This window comes from Serinus canaria, chromosome 4A, assembly GCF_022539315.1.
Source record: "Serinus canaria isolate serCan28SL12 chromosome 4A, serCan2020, whole genome shotgun sequence".
Classification (NCBI taxonomy): Eukaryota; Metazoa; Chordata; class Aves; order Passeriformes; family Fringillidae; genus Serinus; species Serinus canaria.
The window spans coordinates 11,710,949-11,732,598 of record NC_066318.1 but is presented as its reverse complement, the minus strand read 5'-3'; the positions used below and the strand labels follow the sequence as shown (position 1 = coordinate 11,732,598).

The 21,650-nt window shown below is 43.5% G+C and overlaps 1 protein-coding gene across 4 annotated transcripts in view; it reads right to left on the bottom strand.

Annotated features, from left to right (window-relative positions):
• Positions 1–21,650, bottom strand: part of PAK3 (p21 (RAC1) activated kinase 3) — a 93,820-nt gene that overhangs the window by 29,933 nt on the left and 42,237 nt on the right. The window lies entirely within an intron of this gene.

Genomic DNA, 21,650 nt, shown 5'->3' with positions numbered 1-21,650 from the left:
CACTTCAGACTGTTTTTCATGACATGGGTATTTTAGTCTTTGTTACCATTTTTAAATTTTCACACATAAAATGATCACTTTTTAAAATTACTCGACTTACATTTTTAATTTCATCTAAATTAAATCCCAAAAAAAGTCAGAAAAAAAAAAGTCAGATTTGAGATTCAAAGCACCAGTCCAGTGAAAAGAACAACAAATGAAATAGACCATCACACCTCTAGTTTGCATCTGTCCCCAAATATCTACATCTCCATGGGATCCCACGGACCTGTCCCAAGGTCACACAGGTGAAAACTCTAGCAACAGCTGGGTCCCAGTCTTCTCCCTAGAACAGACAGCATGAAGCAGTGATCCTGGAGACCCTGATTCACAAACACACACTTGAAGCTGCTACTAACCCCAGCTGTTCACCTCCATCGGGGGAGCAGTTTGAATGAGCACCTTCCCAGCTGCCTTCCACTGGTTTGTGTTAAATCAGTGACTTGACCTTCTCCAGCAACCTTCCCTACAGCAAATTAGGGAGACTTCAAACAATTGCTCTGGTGGTAGATCAATGGGTGTTCACCATCCAAAGAGGATGTCTATCATAGGCTCACCCTGTGTCAACTGCCAGACCTCCACTACACCATGGGGCTGCTCATCTCCACCTGTAACTGCAGGTAACACTGAACCACAGGCAGCCATTGACCAGGTTGGCTCTCTAGGGCTTTGCCTTCAGGTCTAAAAGCCTGGAAAAGATCACACACTTGCGACTAATGGAGTAATGTATTGGAGGCAGCTGTCAGAGAGAATGATGTGTCTGTCATTTGAACCACACCATCTGGGAAAGAAAAGTGATCCTTCAGAAAAGCCATGGTCCCCAGCATGTGTCTGGTTCCCAGGAGAAGGCCCTGCTCACACAGTCCCACTGTCCAGGTAAAGATGTGCTCTGGTGATGGAGGAACGCAGCTCACCCTCCTGTAGAAGCACATACAGAGGCAGTAAAGTGCTTTCTATCACCCAGAAACAGCTGTAATTGTGCCCAGACCAGAGCCTGTGCCAGTGTAGTTTTCAAGTACAGACTAGCCTACTTACCTAGAGAACTAAATGCTTTTGTAGATTGAGGTCAAACAGTTAATATTCCTAATCTTTGTGATGTCCATCCTGAAATGCAGAAGGTTTTCTAGTAAGGAACGTGTTGGGGGGGGGGGGGGGGGCCAGTAATGAAAACAACTGTATGGTACCAGGGAGATCCACATGTGCTGTGGTTGTTATCCTGCTGAAGGGAAGGTCCGTGCTGCCCAGGTTTCTGTGCAGGGTTCCTAGCTTATGAAGCCCAGCAGAGACATCTGGACACAGCTCCCTGTATCTCCAACAATTCTCAAAGACAGGAGCTTCTGCAAGCAAGGCTTTTATTTTCTCTTTAAGCCACCTACAAATAGTTTTCCAGCGCCAAATACAGCCTTCCCTCCCAGGATGATCAGTGTGAAGCTGACCACAGGAGCACCAAGGCACATTTTCAGCTTGTTATCAAAAGTAAGTCAGTTATGTTGAGAAGCCCATTATAGGCCACAGTTTCAGCTGTCCCTCAGAATGGGATAACTGAAACTGTCACTGCATCTATTTGTAAACAATGCCAGTATGCTGAAATAGGTCCTCCCATGAGATTTCATCCCACAAAGAATACTATTAACAGTTTCTGGCCCAATTTGCCTATGATGTAATTATTTCCAAGATTTTGAAAGGAACACTATATTTTGTTCAGAGCTGTTTCAGGCTCAGTTTCAAGAACTGTACAAAGCTCTTTTATGCACTTCTAAACCAGGAAAAAAAAAAAAAAGCAGGGGAAGATAGCCTAGAAGGTTTAACAGCTGATACTAACTTTCTAAAGCTGGTCTAAATCAAGACTAAAGCAAACCACAAAGCAATACACACCAAAAGAGTTAAGATGTCAGAGGAATTTATCTGCTATTCCATTAATTCTAATTTTGAGATTTTTCATGTACCACTGCATCATGACAAAAGAACATTCACTATCATGTAAAACTTCAGATTTTAAGTGTTTTGTACTGATTTACTCCAACTCAAACTTAGAGAAAACCTGTAATGTATGGAGGGGCACTAAGATCTATTCAGCTGAGAAAACTCTCAGATCTACATTGCAGAGAAAAGTCAACTACAGATAGCTCAAGTTATACTCTATTCTTGGGCCAGGTTTCCCTGTCACTATAACAAGTCTTCGGTCCTGCTAGTCTACTTCTGACTAACTCCATCAAAACACACTTTCTGTCTATTGGAAATTACTATGGCATATCCATATATTCACTCCATCAAATTATGGCGTTATTTCTCTTTTTTCTTCAGGCATTTTTTAAAATTGTTTGGGAGTTTTGGGGTGTGGAGTTTTTTTGGTAGGTTTGTGCTGGTTTTTAAGCTGAAACAACACAGCTACCAGAGCACTTGACCCACCAGGGCCATGAGAGCCACCCAGGCTGTCAGCAGGGACAGTGTCTGGAGAGGCCAGCTGGTGCTCACCAAGAGAATGGAGTGCACAATCAACAGATTTTCCTCATCTCAGTCCTCAAGGACCCCATTAGTGCAACTAAGGCAGTGCTGGTAACCCTTTTAAAAGGAATTTGTAAGATAATCACACTTGTGCAACAAAGAGGACAGGTGACCAACAACTACCTACTTCCAGAGAAAAATCTTGTCACTGCCCTTTGGCCTTAAGGAAGCATTTAAAGAGACAGAGAGTTGTACCAAAATACAACAGTGTATTTGAGTGTGTTAGCTAGAGATTCCCAGCCAAATGGCAAAAGCTAAAATTAAATTCTCAGCCAGGTCACTTGATGACCCAACATCCATTTCCTTCCTCCTTACCTCTTCTAATCATCAGTTTTGTTAAGTGAGAAGACAAACATTGACTTTAAATATATGGCATTCAGTTTCTCTGTGACTCAATTCCCCCTTTGCAAAAGCCTGTCTCATAATATTTCTGCATCCAGTCCTTGACAAGCTAGGGAGGAGAGGAAGGAAGATATTTGAAGCACTCAAATGACTTCAAAACATAATATACACACAAAAGATTTGTTCAATTCAGTTCAAGTTCAGAGCAGAATCTCATGCTGGGCCTTGATCTCAGTAAGCTCTTCACCCCTGTGTATCTGGGGAGCACTGTGGATAGATCTTGAATAGCTTTCTTAGGTTGGCCCTGCTATTTCAAAGTCTGCATCCTTCAAACATGACTGGTTCCAATTAAAACTCACAAACAGTATCCTGTTTGCAGAGACACTGGTGTTCCTTTCCAAAGCTTCAGAGATACTACTGCTGCTTGTGATACAGCAAAACTGTCTCCAAGATCACTTGACTGGAAGGAACCATGCCAATTTTCAGGCAGCAGCTTTGCAAATGTAACCTGAAGATCCAAGGCTCACTCTTTGTTTATAAATATACTTCCTGCAAAAAGATATTTATTACTTAGTTGTATGGGCCAAATTTTGCTCCCAGTGATACTTATCCATTTCCAAAAATCAATGGTGATGTAACTGAGAAGGATTCTCTCCAGATATTGAGTACTGAGGCACTCTGTTCAGGTATTTACAGAGCATTTCCCAGTCCAGTTCAGCCCTGTATCTGCTCTCCTACATCTGCATGTTCACTTGCAGTTTTCTTACAGCTCATTCAAAGAGCAGATGGTGAGCTGGACAGAACAGACAGTCATGATTTCATTACTTTTGTGGAAGTTGTTTACTGTCTTCTCTGTAAAACTAGGATAAGTTAAAATACAATTCTGAGACCTTTTTGATAAAAAATGGCCACATTCAGCATCAGCTGAAGCAGAGACAATTCTGTCTGGGTACTCAGGGCAGTCTGTGCTCAGTTGCTTCCATCCTCAGGTGCCTGCAGACTGTGCAGGTGTGTGGGGCTGGCTCTGCAGGCAGGGCACACACAGCCAGGGTGCCCTCTGAATTGAAGACATCTTTTGTAGGACCTCCCCCACATGCACGTGGTCCAAAACAACCACTGCATCCCTTCTTCACACAACCCTGAAGAAAAGGCTGCATTCACACAAACTACAGAAGGAATTATAACCCTAGAAACAACAAAAACGCTTCCCTTTCATAGAGCCTTTCATACAACTGTCTCAAAGCACAATACAAACATTTGCCAATTAAACTTTCCCATTCCCCTCACAGCCAGGTAAACATGCTCTGAGCTGAACAAATTATTCAAACTGAGTAATTTCTTTGATGAATGTACTCTCTGTTCCTGTTTGCAAACACCCTGTAAGCAGCTTATGACTCCCTCCAATATATTCATTTATTCAGAAGTTATCCTCTGTACTTGCTACAAGCAACTTTTGGCCTCTGAACTAGCTGTTCATAAGAAGCTCTCTGTGTGGAGGGCACATTTTGAATTCAGGTTGTATCCCAGTAGAACTACCTTGGTCCCAAGTACTTGAAATGGAAACATCCATTCTGAGATGGGATGAACAAACTTCTGTTAGGAACTGCAGCCTTAAGAGTTTTACATAGTGACTTACTAATATTGGTTTAAAATTCCCTCTTGACAGTGTACTTGTAGCAATAATGAATACAGAATGTCAGTGAATACAGAAAGAATATTCATGCAGTAGCTGTGAATGTAATGCTTTTAACTAAACATTTATTCTAATTTAAATTATTATGTCCTTTGTCTGGACCTTGAATCACCCAGTTTAATTGCTAAGAGCTGGGAATTAAACAGTGGAGCTTGTCACAACTGATGGAAATAACCTGAAAATATACTTTCCCCCTTGCTCAATTAGCATTTGACAGCATTTTCAGTTCATGGCCTTCAAGGATCCATCTCCCCTCTTCAAACACATAACCTACCTAACTACATTTCCTTCCACAACTCTTCAACTCTTTTTCTGCATACTGCCAATGCAACCACAGGCAACACTTTACAGAACACATCTGGCTTTCATCTCTGAACCCCCCTCAGCACACCCATTCATGTGCTTCTTCCCACTGCTGAAGGTGCTGCTCTGCAGACTCCCAGCACCCTGGACCTGCTCCCACTGCAAAGGCTTCACAGCTCCTCACACAGCTCCACTCTCCCAAGTGCAATAGAACTGAGACTTGCCCAGTTTTCTCACTTTCCTGTACAAAGCTGTGGCTGTTCAGGCCATGGCCCCAAAAAAGCAAAACAGAATTACTTTTGCATAGTAAAGCCAGCAATGTTTAAAGTTAGGTGTATATTTAAGGGCTGTGCTTAACCAGTGCCTAATGTGAGATAACATGAACAAGGGTGCTGAGGCTTCAGCATAGCTGCAGGACAGGATGAAAGAAAAACTGGAGAAAATTCCTCTCCACCCTGCTGGAGAACACCCCTAGCCCAAAATATTTTCTTTGTGGGTGTTTTTTGATCACATCAAAACAAAAGCAATCCATTCAAATTGTGCTCCTGCTGGAATCCTGGCCACTTACTAAAATGATTGAGCTTTGGGATGGTTACATGACCTGGGAGGGGAAGAAGTGTGTGTACAGAGGGTGAGCAGCAGGGAAACAGCTTTCCCCATTAAAGCTTGTCCAGGCATTCAGTAATGACACACCATCACAGCACAGCAAGGAAAGGAAGTACATTCCTACAGGTTACAGAAGTGAGCACCTCACAGCATTGTAAACTGGTGACTATTTTGATAGAAAAAGTAACTTTACTTCGTATGACAAAGGCTATGGATATACTGTGATGATGCAGAAAAGCCAGCTGGATGCTTCTGCCCCTGAATGCCTTGGGAAGAGCCACCAACACCTCTATGCACTCATACCTAAACCCAGACAGCTACATGGGTATTTTTGTCACGTGTTTTTGAATCATGGTTTGACACAAAAAGGTTGTGCTCTAAGTTACTGAATCTGGAGACATGCCAAGACTGACAGAGCAATGGGCACTCCAGAAGCAGCTAAAGGAAAAAACAGTGAAGAATACCACAGACCAGTTTTTTTCTAATGTAGTAGGGAACATTTCTCTGGGATAGATAAGAAACTATGAAAAAGTACCTAGAAAAGGTATTTATATGCAAGGAAAAAAAAAAACCTAAACCCACTCCCTGTTTTGCTTTTTATTTACACAGCTGAAGGGCTCCACAAAGCTGGAAGAGATGTCTCAAAATCAACTGTGCCTCTCAAATATCCCACATTCCACAGGATTGAATCCTTTGCCCTTGTCTACACATGAAAGAGACTGTGTGAAATGAAATGTGGATTTAAACCATTGCAGATAGACTGAAGTAATTCTCCATATGGACATTATTATTTCTAGTTCAGAGCTGAGGCCTCAGGTTCACTTTTGTTCTCCAGGAGGACTCAAATGTAGACAAAGAAAAGCTACTCAACAGAGACACCAACATCACAACTGCCTCAATAAAAATTTCATTAACTTAATTCAGATTAAAAATGACCAAGACAAATGGCTTGAGTTTTAATTTGAATCAGCAATTTGGAGCTAATCTTGAAGCACTGTCCAAGATCAGGTATGAGATGCCATCCCTTACTGTAAGCTACAGACAATTAAAATGCACCAGTCTGATTCCAACCCACCTGACAGGCAGCAATCCCTCACCCCAGGAAGGCTCTGTAACAAACTGCTGGATCTTTGACAGGTTCAAGCTGAACACTTGTGGCTCACTTGGTTGATCAAAGCCCCAAAGTGGTCCAGTAACCCCAAATTTGGGCCTGGTCCTGGAAACAGTTAAGAGTGCAATAGTACCTTTAATTATTGATCTGCCAGGGTTAGAACAATACTCATATATATATATATATATATATATATATATATATATATATATATATATGGTGGGATGCAGACTCTCATTACATTCAAAGATCCCAACTGTTGCAACTCAGGACAAAAATTTTACCCCTTCTCTCATCTTATCTTTAAAGGCATGTTGAAGGTAAATCAACATTAGCCTAGACAGCTAGCAGGCTCCCCCACATGCTCCACCTATATGTGAGAAATGCCCAGGAAAAACCATGCTGTGATATTGCAATCCTTTGCTTTTACACACCCTGCATGCCCCTTTCTGCAGAAGATACAAAGCTCCATTACACCGATGCATCTGGAACCACATAAGGGCTATGTCATCACTTCCTGCTGTCAGGAATACTCTGCTTTCTTCTGTCAACACAGCTTCAGCATGTGCAGGTTGAACTGTTAGTTCTTCTGCTGGTCTTTGACAGCTTGTGAGTCTCTCTACCATGTTCTCCTACCTCCTATTTGCTCTTCCCCACCTCCTGTGCCTCCCTGGTGTGGATCCCTTTGGGTGTAGGGTTTATCTCCCAAGTTCCATGCACAGGACCCCACAGTGGGCTCTGTCTACAGTCTCAGCAGAGCAACATTCACCCACCAACCTCACAGAATCATCTTAAAATGGACCCAAAACATCCCAAGGCAGACACCTCATGTTTTATTCACACAGCCTGTCCTGTTGCAGCACAGGAAAGGCTCACAGCACTACAAACCACCAGCACAGGAGCTTGAATTTGGCCACTCTCAACCAGAGTTTTGATCCACAGCTACACTCATGCTAAAAACCAGCAATCAGGGCAAAGCAATCAGAGAGCCTGGCAGATGTAAGCTTGCTCCCATCACTATTCTCTCTCTTTTCTTATAAAAGGTATCAAAGGAAGGCTCTTTTTGCTTGGACTTCCATAATCAAAATTAGATATATAAAAAAGTCTTTTGGTTAATATTTTTGGGCAGCCTAAACTCCTACTGAACTCCAGCTGGTGCACTAAGGCTGCTTTTAATAAACCACTAGTCATCTTGCCTATTATGTTCTTAATTTTGTTTACATTAACAAAAAAAAAAAAAAAATCAGAAGTTTGGAAGAAGAAGGAAGAGTAAAAAAAAATAAAGGACCAGTTTCCCTGGTTTCTCTGCAGGTGCTGTTGCTTTCTCTGCTTTTCCACAGTTTATTCTCTGCCTGACACACTTCCAGAAGGTGTGCCATGATAAACACGACCCTCTGAACTCCCAGCCTCTCACCACTCCAGCCCACACTCACAGTGCTCAGCAGGGAAAGAGCCAGGGCCCTGTTCCCTGCAATGGTCCCCACAGGCAGGGCAGGAGCTGCTTTTGCCTCGAGAGGTGTGCAGCTCTCCAGGAAGGCAACAAGAGAGAAGGCAGCCTGTCCTGACTACAACTACCTGCTGATAATCCACTGGCGCATGGCTCAGCAGACCCATGCAGGCCAAGCCAACAATTACCACAGAACTCTGGAAGAGACAAGGAAGCAGCAATATAATGCAATAATTGAAACTTATAGACAGTTGCCATTTCTAGCACATTCTAGTCACCATTTAGCTCATTTTGCCTTTGCAAACATTAGCTGAGAAACTTGCTGTAGTAAAGAACACCAAACCCATGTACCAGAGGATGTATCTGACATGTAAAAGACTGAACTCAAGGCCACCCCAGGAGTGCTACGCAGAGTTGGGAGACAAATCACAAGAAGCAAGAAGCAAAAATAAAAAAACAGGGAATCCTCTGGGTAACAACCACCAATAAGAAGAGCACAGGATGGACTTGAAACCTCCAAATCCCACAAGCAGAGACATAGACCAACACCACACAAGGAGATTTGCTGTACCAATCTTCTCAAGGCATTATGGTATGTTTGGAAGGACACAGCTCATGCCTCCAGAAAGGAAAAGGCAAAGCCCAGGCTGTCACACGCCTTTCATGTGGGAGGTGAATATGGTCCAGATCTTGCATCAACTCTTTAGGGCACTAGGGCAGGAAGGCATCATATCCTAATTTACTTCCTCAGGGACAACATTTTGCCTTTTATTCTTTGCCAGGCCTTTTATTTACAGCTGACTAACTTCATATATCTAATATTCACCTGCTACGTTAGTGATCTTATTGTGCATAATGGCCTATCTACCTTGGGGGTATCATGGATCTGGAGCAGGCAGGGGGGAAATGGAGCAGTCACTGCATGCACTCACTCATTTCTAGTTGCCAGCAAGACCTTGCTTCAGAGCAGCAGGATAGGAAGATCAGGAGAACAAATATAAAAATGCTATTCTTAAATAGGTCAGGAAAGAAATGACACCTATATGCAGAAAGCAAAACAAGATTCACACACAGAATCTGTTATTTTCTCAGCTACCACAATGGTATGGCATTTTTAAACTGCTTAAACAGGGATTCAGCATTTAACGCTTCATTGATCAAAAAAATCATCTTCTGCTTCAGAGTGGAGCAGTGGAGATTCCTTCCTGCCTCACTTCACATTACAACAGGAAAACAGTTCACTGTCCTCTTATGACCTAAATTAAAAAAATAAAGGTGTTTGGGGATCTAGCCACAATTCCTCTGCACTTGTCCATAGCCTCCTGAAGAGAGTCTGCAACCACCAAGGTAAGGACTTGGAGTGGGAAAAAAAGCCCCCAAAGGTGGTGGCATCCAGGACACCTCAGCCTCAGTCCCTGTATGGGGGAGTACTTGAGCCAGCAGGGAGGGACTACTCTGATTTTGGAAATCACACATGCTACAAACACAGTTAGAGCAACCATCAGGGATTCACACTTCTGGGATTCACTCCTGTTCCAGCAAATTTTTGCCAGGACAAACCACTGACCTTCTCTTTACACCCGCAGATGCCTTGTCTACAGAACATGGGAGCACTTTTCCAAGTCACTGGTGCAAAAGGACCCAAAGCTTTTTAAATAAGCAGACAAGAGCCAAGATATTTCCACTCCCAACACACCAGGGTACTCTCATCTCAAGATCTCTGTCCAAAATGTGTAGAGCTATCTGCAACAGCTCCTGTAAAAGGGAACTGCCTCCATTGCTCAGTAAATGCTTCTAAAGCAGCCTTAGATCCTACTGCAAATCTGTACAAAAGTACCAACTCCCAGAGCAGCAGCTGACACTAATGCAATCTTGTATCAGGTCAAAGGTGGCCAAAATAAGAAACCATCAAAACGCACAGAAACAAGTAAACAAATAAAAGAGCAAGGGAAGAGGAAAGAGAACAACAATAGGACCCAAAATAGATTCCTTGTGTCACACACATCAGATCTATGGCATAAAAGCTTTGCAAAGAAACTTGTTCTTAAAAGAGTGCATCAACACTTACTCTGCTGCTGGCTGAAGTCTGCTACTGTCTGACACCCCTACTTACTATTTCCAACTTCAGGCTTTAAAGAAAACTGAAGTACATTAATTGAGGTTTTTTTGAGGCACAAAATGACAGCTGCATTGTTACATGCTGTAGGCTGAGAAATGGGGAGGACATCAGAGAAGCAGCACCCAAGAAGAGAAGCTGCCCAAGAGAACTTTAACAGCTCTTCTGCCCGTCTTTATTCCTCAGTCAATACAAACAAGGGAAAGGGTCTGGAGGTGCACTGCTGTCCCAGGCACAGATCCCAGGAGGGACACACAGCCTGCTGAGCCTGTGTGAGGGCACTGACACAGCCACAGAGGACCAATCCAGCTGCAGTGACACAGCACTGATGGCTCGTGACCTCCAGCTTGGCCAGCAAACACAGGATGAGAGGTCTCCAGGCTTGCTTCTTACAGAACCACAGCTGGAACCTTCAACAGGCCTGTGCCCCAACATGTCCCCCTCCCATGACAAACTCCAACTGATTTTTGGAACTGTAAAGAGCATTTCCATGAGGACAGAGACAGCAGCAAATCTGCTGCTCCTCAGCAAAAACTGCCACTTCAAATGGGTACCTGGCTACAAGATGCCCACACCCACAGTGAACAGCACAGGCATATTTCTTTCCAGACCCCACTCCAGAAGCAACAGTAGAAGCAATGGGAAGATGGGACACACTGCCAACCTCCAGGCTCACAGCACCCTCAGCTCTGCCTCATGACAGACCAGTGCCTGGAGCTAGTCTTCACCAAGGGACAGGAGCAGGGATCTACCTCTTGTTTTGTTTCCTTGCAAAACATATTGATAGGCAGACCATGTGCTGAGGGTACAAGCATGGGACACCTGCCACAGACTTCACAAATAACCTCAGACAAGTTACTCACTGTCTTTGTGTGTTCTTTGTGGTTCTGTGAGGAACTTGGCTCTTCCCCTTGCTGTTAATGTAGATAAGAGGTTGCTTCTATTTTGCCACATCTATCAGACTTTAAAGAATCTAATAAAGAGCCAGGTTAGTTTCAGAAACCTGAAAGCAATAATGTTCTTAGTCAGCACACAGTACATGTAATATAGAGTCAACAAACTGGATAGCAAGTGAAGAAGAGAACAAGAAAATCAAAATGCCTCCAATGAGCTGAGAAAACAGGAAGTACTGGGGGGATACCAAACCTCTGGAAATGCTAGATTGCTAGGAATAAAAGGTTAACAGACATGAGAACAGAGCCTTTACACTGATCTATCCTTGAGGAGGAAAAGACAAAAAAACTAGAGGTAAAATAATTTTACTAAGTGGCAGAAAATGATGAAAAATGAGCAAGACGCTGTTGCCAGGGTCAGTATCTAAAAAAAACCCAACCCAGAACAGCTGACATATTGTCTGATCTCAGACAAAATGAACCTGTCTAAAGGCACTATTGTTTAGGCAAAATCACAAAGCAAAGATTAAATGCTCTGGTTACAAAGCTGTGCATCACCATGTCTGTGTGTGACTGAAGGGATACCAGAGGTCCCCCAGTGAAATGGGTGACAGCCCCAGACATGCACTGTAAGAATGTGACTAAAGCAACCCAGGGCAAAAGGAGAGGCTGCCTGAAAACCCAGGCTCTGTGGTCTGCAGAAAGCACAGTACAGAGAGATATGCAAAAAGAGCAAGGCTCAGCTCAGAGCAATGGGGTAAACACACACAGGAAACAGAATGCCTTCACAATGCAGTTTATCCAGAATGTGAATAACAAGAGTGAAGGCAGTGCCTGAGGATGATCCTGTAGAAAGAAGGATCTCTGCAATAAAACCTCAGGAGACTCTCAATAGTCAGGCTCTGCACAAGACGCTGCCAGCCCTTCTACAGCTACATTTGCTGCTCTGCCATTAAATCAAAGATGATTCTGATTCCAGCTGGATTGTAGAGCCAGCTGCAGTGATAAGAGGCAATCTTAGATGGGAGAAATGCCACTGAATGCTGAAGATGTAGAATAAAAAAAATGTTCTGAGATCAGTGGGCAAATACAAGCTGTTGATAAAAAAGCCCCTCACAAAATCAGAGGTATTATGTATTATCACTTCAGCTTGACAGAAAGTGACAGAACCACGCACTGCTTGGTAGCAGGACTGTGCAAACATGAAATGATAAACACATTTGATAAAGAAATATTATCATTGTTATAGAAACTTGTGTCCCTGAAAGGCCTTAAAAAAAAAGAGGTTTCGATTAAAAAACTGTAACAGAAAAGGAAGACCACAGAATGGTCTAAACCAATTAAAAGCCACACTAAATTACAGGCCACAAAGACCAACCACGATCTAAGAATCATCACTGAGTGAACTTCTTCTCAGTGAGGTTAATTCCTAGCCTGCATATTTACATCTGAGGCCTTTAAAGAAAGTCTTGGAGCCAAAGATGTGATGAGCATCTTGAGCTGCAGCAGCTCTGCAGACTCTGAAGTCTGGGAACATCCGAGGCCACCAGCACACACTGCAGTGCTCAGAGCCAAGCACCTTCATCCCAAGGGCTTCTCTACAGCAGTGGGTGGGGTCAGGGCCACTGCAGGGACCTGGCCAGACATGGGTCCCTCCCCAGCCAAAGGGCTGCTCATCACCCCTCTGTCTCTCCTAAGCAGGGCAAGGCTGGAGGCAGCCACAGCCAGGAGCGGGGGACACAGCACAGCCCCAGGGCCTCTCCCTGAGCTGGAGACCTTCATCAGCCCTCGTCCTTCAGCCACTCAGAGAGGCTGCTGTACAAGAAGCTGTTCTGCTACTGGTTTGACTCTGTCAGCTCCTCCCTAATTTACAGCCTTGGGCAGATGCTTGCTTTTCCTTGCCCAGCCCTGAGGTAGTAAAGTTCTACATACAGCAGCTCACAGCAACACCAAGATGCCTCAGCAGCAAACCTAAGGAGAGCAAGTATGGAAAGCCAGTGTCCCATTCCATTTACCAGCTGATGCCTTACAGCTCACAAAGGGCAATTGCTCAGACAGAAAAGGAGCCAGGAGCTACATTCCCTGCAATGTGACATGTCCATGCACATCTTACTAGTCACCAGCACTGTCTGGGTCACAAGCCAGGAGAAAGGACCATGAAAACAACCCCATGAAGTACTTCCAAGGGATAATTGCCCCTGTTCTTCAAGAGCATCAACCTTCCTGGTGGTCACTAATAACAACAAAGACATGCAGAAAGGGCAACTTTACAGAATGAAATGCCCATGTGCCAGTGGAAGAGAGTGCATTAATACACTAAATTATCACCTAATTATAATGGGAGACTCCAAGTGAGTTCAGAGTGTCACAGACAGTAATGCAATACCACTGCCTTGATAGGCCAGGTCTCTGCCTTCTCTTTGCAAGACTACACGTCATGATACACCAGCCAGCACCATCCTCAGAACTTCTGTCAACAACATGCACCATTAGAGTGACCCTGTCCCCAGTAAAACAAGCTACAGAAAGAAAAAGTTACTCTTACTCCCCAGTCTTTGCTAGGACTATTTGACAGATTAGAGATCCACCCCACCACAGAGATACACAGACCTAGGATAGGAGAAAGCTAGAGTGGAAAACCAGCCAAGGATCTACTACTGTAAACGTTCAGAGTTTTGTTTCCCCCTTGTGATAAATTTCAGAGGGAAACTTAAGAGCAGACTCCAGGAAAGAGAATGACCACCCACCCTGTTTGCTTAGTCTTTATACCTGAATGAAAGTATCCACTCAATTTTAAGAGGTGAACAGTTTTTTAAAAATTAGTAACTTCTGGCACATCAAACAGCTTTTATTTTACTTGTCATCAGAAACAAAATAAACCAATAAAACCTTAATGTACTAGAAGAGAGAAAATATTTACCTTGCATTAAGTAAACTTTTCCCATGGTGCAGGCACAACTGTAAACAGGAGGAAATGTTAAGAAGAGACATGGCAGAAGCTGCTTGCAACTACACACTTCAAAGCCAAAAGGGATAAGAAACTGGATCTCCTTCCTTCAGGAGTAAAGAAAAATTGTCACAAAGAACCACAAATTATTTACTAAAGAGAGTATGGTACCACAGGGAAACAAAACAAAACCTGAAATAATCTAGATGCAGACACTTCTAGAGATTCAAGAGAAACCAAGTAACAGTACAGGGAAGACAGGTCTCTCCTTTATTATATTTAATTCAATTCTGCTTATGAGCATCGTCATTACAGCTAAAAGTGCAAAGATTTAGCACATTTCAAGTCTTATTCAATTTCCACCAAAGTATCTGAATAGACTCCAGTAACGTTGTATCAGATTTCTACGGGCCCTTCCAATCTGCGAGCTAAACACTCCTTTAAGGACTAAATGAATTCAGCTTCCTCGCCTCTGGCTGCCTGCCCTCTCTATGACTCAGACACACTTGGCCCAGCCATGAGAAGGGCTGCATTCCCTCTGCTCCCACCGAAGTCAAGGGCATCTCTCAGGCTCTGCATGCTGAAAACCAGGCTGCCTGCCACAGGAGCCAAAGCCAAGCTGCCAGCTAATAAATGCACAAACCCTGGGAGGACAGAAAGCGTGAAGGCAAAGCCTGTGGCTCAGAAGAGGCAGCCCTGTATCATTTTCTGGGCATGCCAGGCACATGAAGTCCTGCTGTAGCAGTGGGCACACTTCTCCATCTCATCCTGGGACCTGCAAGTCTAATCTGGGCTAACACAGGATGGTGCACATGGAACGAGCCTCTGCTGGAAAATGTGGGCCATCACATCACGGTTTATTACTATTTCACTATCTTCAGATCCTGCTCAGCCTGCAACAGCTCTTACATAAATTCAACATTTTACAGATCTTGTTCTGGTACTACTTCCCATGTTTTAAAATATTTTTATTCCATTGTCTAGAAAATATTTTTATAGAATGCTAACATTTTTGGCAACTAAAGTGTGATTTATTTCAGGTTTATGAAGCCCTTCACCAGGTACAATTAAGTAATTCCAGTAGTCTCAAAGGACTTCTGGAGTAATCAGTGAATTCTTACTAGACAAATCACACACTTGTCTGTAGAGCAAGGGCCAGAATCCTGGGCTTTCCACCTCTGAAAGTCTCGGCCTTTTAGCCTAAATGAGAAAAGGTACTAAGGGCAGGCTGTACACACAGCCCGTGCCACACAGAGCTCACCCTCAGCATTAGAAGCTGAATGAAGCTGACCCGAGCCAGCCAGAGCACAGGTACCAGTCTGCAAAGAGCTTACAAATTAGGAAATCAATGCAGAGAGATCAAATTACCATTACAAATGGCCCTAATAACTCTATGGATGCAAAAATTATATAAATTAACAAACAAGCCATCACCTCTCCCTGATACACACCTCGAGAGCCCAAACTCCTCCCCTTGCAACCCAGCATTCACCACCAGCAGTTTTAAGGTCCCCAGCTAAGAAATGCAACTGAAGTGCCCTGGTTCTGCCCCCTGCACACACAGCACCTAAGACATCAAATTTATATTCTGAATTAAATTGTACAAAGCATCTCCTGTACTCCATGGAATAGCAATCGCTGTCAGCTGAAAACAATGACAGCAAAATCATCTTTTGCCCTAGTGTACTGCTGCACATGTTCACCTTCATATTCTGACATTTAAGTACTTGCCTACAGGTCTAGGAGCAAGAGCAGCTGGTCACATTCCTAACTGAATACTCTCCTGCTATGTACATTGCTCACATCCCCTCTGCAGGTTTGCAGACCCTGACATCCCGTCCCCCAATCTTCAGCTACATCTCTTTGTGGCTGATTTCTTTAAAGAAATTAATTCCCCTATTGACATCCTCATAATTTCTTAATGGGAGCTAGGGCCTTTCAAACAGCCTTCAGTATCCAAACCAAATCCAAAAACCAGAAGGACTTTTCCCATCCTGCCTCCCTGTGCAGGAGCACAAGAGGAAATGCCAAGAATCAGATGTTCTCCTCTGCTCTGTAACTGACTTACCATGGGGACTCTGGCCAATTGCATAATTACAATGTGCCTATAGCCCCTCATTTCTCAGTGGCTACAATTATGCTGTAACAAATCCCTGGTAACCTGGGACTGATCCTGTGCTTCAGATTCTGCCTCCCTGAAGGCATCTGACAGGAACAAGCCATGCTCATGGGATAGGCAAAGCCTCTGACAGGAACTGGTCATTAATTTTTCAGCAAGTTACATGTCAGTGGCTTGAAAGAGAATCTTTTCATGGGAATACACCACTGTTTGGGAAGGCTTCATCAGAAGGATGTGTCTCTGGAGAAAACAGAGAAGGAAGAGCATTTTTGTTCTCTTAAAGAGCTGCTGAAGAAAGCCCAGAATTGGGGCTGGGAAACCTGGGTTCAGTGCAGGCACCAGCACTGTAGGTACAAGGCAGGAGATCCAGATTCCCCAGAATGATTTTTCCAGTCCTCCATGAAATCTTAATAGCATTTCTTTTCTCAAAAGCTTTAAAGGATCCTAGTTCCAAAGACAAAACTATTTCCTACCTGGCCCCACAACGAGGAGAGCTCAGATTCCACTTAGCTGTGAGAGATGCTGTGTATCCACAGATGTGTATCACAAGATGAGCTGTCAAGAGTCCAAGGATGTCAGATCTCCACTCTACTTCCCTCCAACAAAAAACCAACCTGCTGGCCACCTCCCAGGGATTCTGTGCAGATTATTAATTCATTAATGACTGGTGAGTGCTTAGAAAAGGTAGAAGGTGAGGGACTGCTGTTATTTCCCATTGTTATGATGGCGATCTCACATACATGCCACAGGCAGCTTGGATCTATCCTTTGTAGGAACCTGTGATGCTGGACTCAACACGAATCAGTTTATCCAAGCACAACATGTGAGTTATAACAAATGAATGATGATCTTGGCCTAGAACCTTTTAAAAGAGCTCTGGAGATGGGCACAGGGCCACACACTCTAAACATGCAAAGGCAGCCGTGTGACATTGCTGTGCCCTGTGAGATTCTTTGAAGCAGCCCTTCTGCCAAAAGCTCCTGTTCACTGGCAGATAGGAAGATGTCTCTGTACTAAACCATTTCTGTGTAGCATCTGCTGACTTAACTTAGAGTGCCACCAAAGGGATTTGGGATAACTTTCCTACTCCACAGCAACAAATGCTGAGGCAGACATTCTTGCAACTTGGCTCTAAGGATGAGAACTCCCACCAGAGGGGAGGGGAGGACCACCAGGACTTTGATCTACTGGAACTCATCAGCATTTCCTTCACCTCTTTCACCCAGCTGACAACATGGAACACACTGGCCAGACTCTCCCTAGAAAATTATTTATAATAATCTAAACTGCAATGCAAACACATCTAAACTCTATCCTAACTCTTTCAGCAGCCAGCACTACTTAGTTTGACAATCCAATTGCACAAAACAGATCAAGGCAAAGGCTGGAATTTGCACAAGCATGTTTACACTGGCTGTCTACACCACTCAAAGCAGGGGATTTATAAGCGAAACAGTCAGACTGCTCCCATTTTTCTGACAGCCCAGAACTTCCTTCCAGTACTTAAATGGGTTACAAGTCTTTGCAGAAGGTTTGTTTGCCCTCAAAATCAAGTTTCCATTCTTCCAAAGGCTGCATAGAGCAGAACCATGTATTCTTTCCACTGTCTATAAGAAAGCATCTCCAAGGTTGAAGCCCTTTTCTGAGTAACTGCCCTATGCCTGTGGTGATCTGAAAAACGTCTGTCCCAAGTACTCTTGAGAAATGAAATCTTGTGAGAGGGAAAGGACTTTGAAGGTAGCTACAGAAAGGAAGAATGTGTACTGGAAAACGGTAGAAATCCTGAGACCATGTTGTGATTGCAAATGCCATCTAGGATGCTACATCAACGTAAGAATTGATGTGTTATTAAACACAACTATTTTATAAACCCCAATTCTGTAAATTAAATGAAAAGCTGAGGTCAGACCACATAATTGAAGGCAGAATTTGCCCAATGATCATTATTTTTCATAAGGACTGTCCTCTAGGCTAGAAGGTGTGTCATGAGGCCCCAAGGGGGTTAACTAGACTAAGAAAACAGTACTGACAGACTATTTTTTTGCTGACAGTAATCTCCGTCAGGTCCTCTCTGTGAGAGCTCTGACATGGGCTTGGAAGTCCATTCAGATCCCGGAAGTTTAATTGCAAAACAATTCAACATAGGGCAAGATACACATCCTCTCTATCTAAGACTTAGCTGGGATGATGCCTAAAGTTTGTTTATTTTCACCTGCTCTCTCAATTCTAGCCTGGTTATATGCCTAGAAATTAAACCTAAAGGGCAGAGAGACAATGTTTTTCCCAACATGACAGGAAAAAAACCCACAGAAAACCTGGCTTCCTCTGAAGTATCAGGTCCGACTTGCAATTGCGTTTTCACTTGTTTTACTAGACCCATAAAACACCACTTGTGCAGAATGGGTGCAGGGGGAGACATCCCAAATACTGCTCAAAGTTAACAAGAGCATGGGTGAGCCCTTGAGTTGAGGGGAACCAGCCTTCTGGAATGTCACCAGCACAAGCACAGTGTGGCAGTAATTCAGGCCCTACCTTCTCTCTTCAGAGTGTGAGGCTCAGACATTAACACAGAAATGCAGCTCCACAGGCTGTGGGATTCTGGGTACCAGAAATTCTGCTCAGGCAAAGCACAGGGAAGGGAGAGCCCAGAGGAAGAGTCTCTGAGATGTGGTTCCAGCATCCACAGTTGGCCTAAATTTTACTCCATGCCAGGAAGCAGCTCCTTTCTCACAGATGGCTGCTGTTACAGAGCACTGACATCCACCACGGAGCAACTGGGCATGCAATATTAATGGCATCAATGAGAAAATTAGGAACCCACATCAAAGCACTGAAGAGTTGTTTTTATAATATTTGGCTTTAAAACTAAGTGCAAAAGGAAAGGTGTTACATTCAGCTAAGCATGTTTAGAAGACTTTGCTTTTAAGATGTGATTCTGCAACTTTTAAATACACACGCATATGCAGAATGTCCCATTAAAGATCAGGAAAACCTCCTGTCACCTGTAACTAACCAAATTACAAGTTACATGAAGAAACCAAAATCAATGCTACTCTGAAATTTAGCCTAGCATGGAAAAAAAGGTCAAAACTACCATAACAATTGGCTGCTGAAAAACAGCACTTCCCAGTCAATGGAAAGAGCTGCTTTGGCCATGGTTCTTCTCAAACATGGTCATTACCTTGGAATTTGAGTCCAAACATTCTCATCTGCACTACACTGAATACAACAGACTCAAAACAATAATCCAAACAAATTAGTACATATTTATTTGCTATAATTTTTCTAGTAACAGAAAATTATAAAAGAAGATAATCAATTAATCTAATTTAGAAATCTTCCCTTCTCCATTAAAACATTGATATTGGACCAAACTATACAGAGCCTACCTGCATCAACAGTCATAGATTAGTAGAGACAAAACATGGATGCAAATACTGTCAGCCATGTAATCTCCATAAGGAGACTCTTGCATTTGGGGATTTAAAAAATTGAGGACAAGTACAAAGCATAGAAATGTTATCTTGAGGATATAGTGGTTATTACTGGTGTCCCTTATGACTGGAGCAGGGACTGCTCAGCCCATAGCTAAGTCTCCACAGATGGGCACAGCCTGATCTGAGCTCTCTGCCTGCACTCTAAGAAAGCTGATGCACGTTGCTGCTCTGAGAGCTGCAAAAGCATGTAGTGCATCACTGTGCCCACACCAGCACAACCTGCAAGGGGTCCATCATAGTCCTGTCCTGCTGACAGCTATGGGTGTCTATCACCTCCAGCCTGGAAGACACATGCTCTAGCACTGCCATAAACCTGGCATGATGCTAACAGTCAAGTCTTCATGTGATTTTAGATATGTTTCTCTAATAGTTCTGCCACTTTAGCATCCACCCACAGAGAGGACCTGACATCTTTTTAAGTAGTTTGTTGAGACACTACAACTTGATGACTCAACTTAGTTATTTGTCTTAATCTGCAACAGACTCAGAGCTGTTCATTAAAATAAGCATGGGCTATTTCCCCCCCGAGCAGGTGGCAGATGGAGTCAACAACTAATACACCTGCTCTACTTTGCTCAGTTACCTGGTTTCATTTTGAAACAATCCCTGTCTATCTTCTGCTTCAGCCTGTCTTACACATGTGCAGCCTCCCTGCCTTCACTGGTGCTCAGGCCAGACAGTCTGAAATTACATCACTGGCACCTTGCTGCAGCTTAGATGGCATCACCTCAGGTTACACAGGACTGGGAGAGACCCACTGGGTCACCAACTACAGGCCCTGCTGTCCAGGCAACCATGTTACCTAATCCCTTTGCAAGTGAATCAAAAATAGTTATGAACCATATCTCACTGGGCACACCCCAGGCTAGCCATAAATGACATATTGTGGTGTAAACTGACTTGGGAAAAAGTACACAGACACATCCAAGACAAATTAGAAACTGCAACAAGCAGGAAGGCAGCTTAGTCTAATGGCCAGGGAATGAGACAGGCAGCAAGATGGTTGGGTCCTTCTGCTGGCTCCTGTTCTTCCCTGTTCCACCCATAGTGCCATTACTCCATCCCCCAGCTTCCTCTGGGCTTAGACCAAGATAACAACATTGTCTCCTTCAGAGATTGCTTTGAGCATCATGACAAAAAGAGGGGCACAAAAACGAAATATTTTTTTCCACTTAATCTCCCCAGCAGGTTTTTAAACCCCATTTTAAAGCCATCCTTTGCAATTCAGTCTGTGGATAATTTGCTACCTGCATCTCCATAAAGTTTAACCTGTCATAGCCTGACAAAGGTGTAATTTCATCCCCAGGCTCTTGACTTGAGACTGCGGAGCTTCTCTTTGTGGATAAAGTATCAAAGCAATAGCTCTGAGACAAGAGCCCTTTGCATTTCACAACCCACGTATTATTCTCCCTAAACACAGTTTAACTGGCCAGAATCTAAACTTTTTCTCTCCCCTCGTGCCTCCTCCCCACCGTGCACACAAACATAGATAAAAGCAGCAGACAGAGACACAGAGAGAGCATGGTTTATCCCACAGACAGGATTACTGCATCATGATGTAATGACCTTGTTCAGGAAAGAAAAAGGTTAGTTATATATCAGCCTGAGCTGTAAAAATACAGTTCCTTTTCAAAACGAGGTAAAATAATGTCCATTTAAAGTTATTCTTAAGAAAACATGAAACACTTGTCCAGCGAACTGGAGAGAGAAGGAGAGAGGAGGTTATCCCAAGTGGCCTCGGGATAACCCCTCTGCAGTCACATGTAACACATTGAATCAAACAAGTAGGAGTGTCCTCTGCTAAGTATGCATGGAAAGGAGTGTGCTGCTTTCTACCTGTTTGTATCTTCAAACATCCAAGAGTTCTTTCTGTACCCTACAAAGGTACATGGCAAAAAGAGCCATTTCTGTTTCACTGCAGGTGCAAAATGCTACAGAGCCAACTCTTTCATTTGCTCCTTGTGAAGACTTTACATTTGTACTTGTTTTCTTCCACCTCAGAACAACTGGAGGGAGGAAGGCCATATGCTGC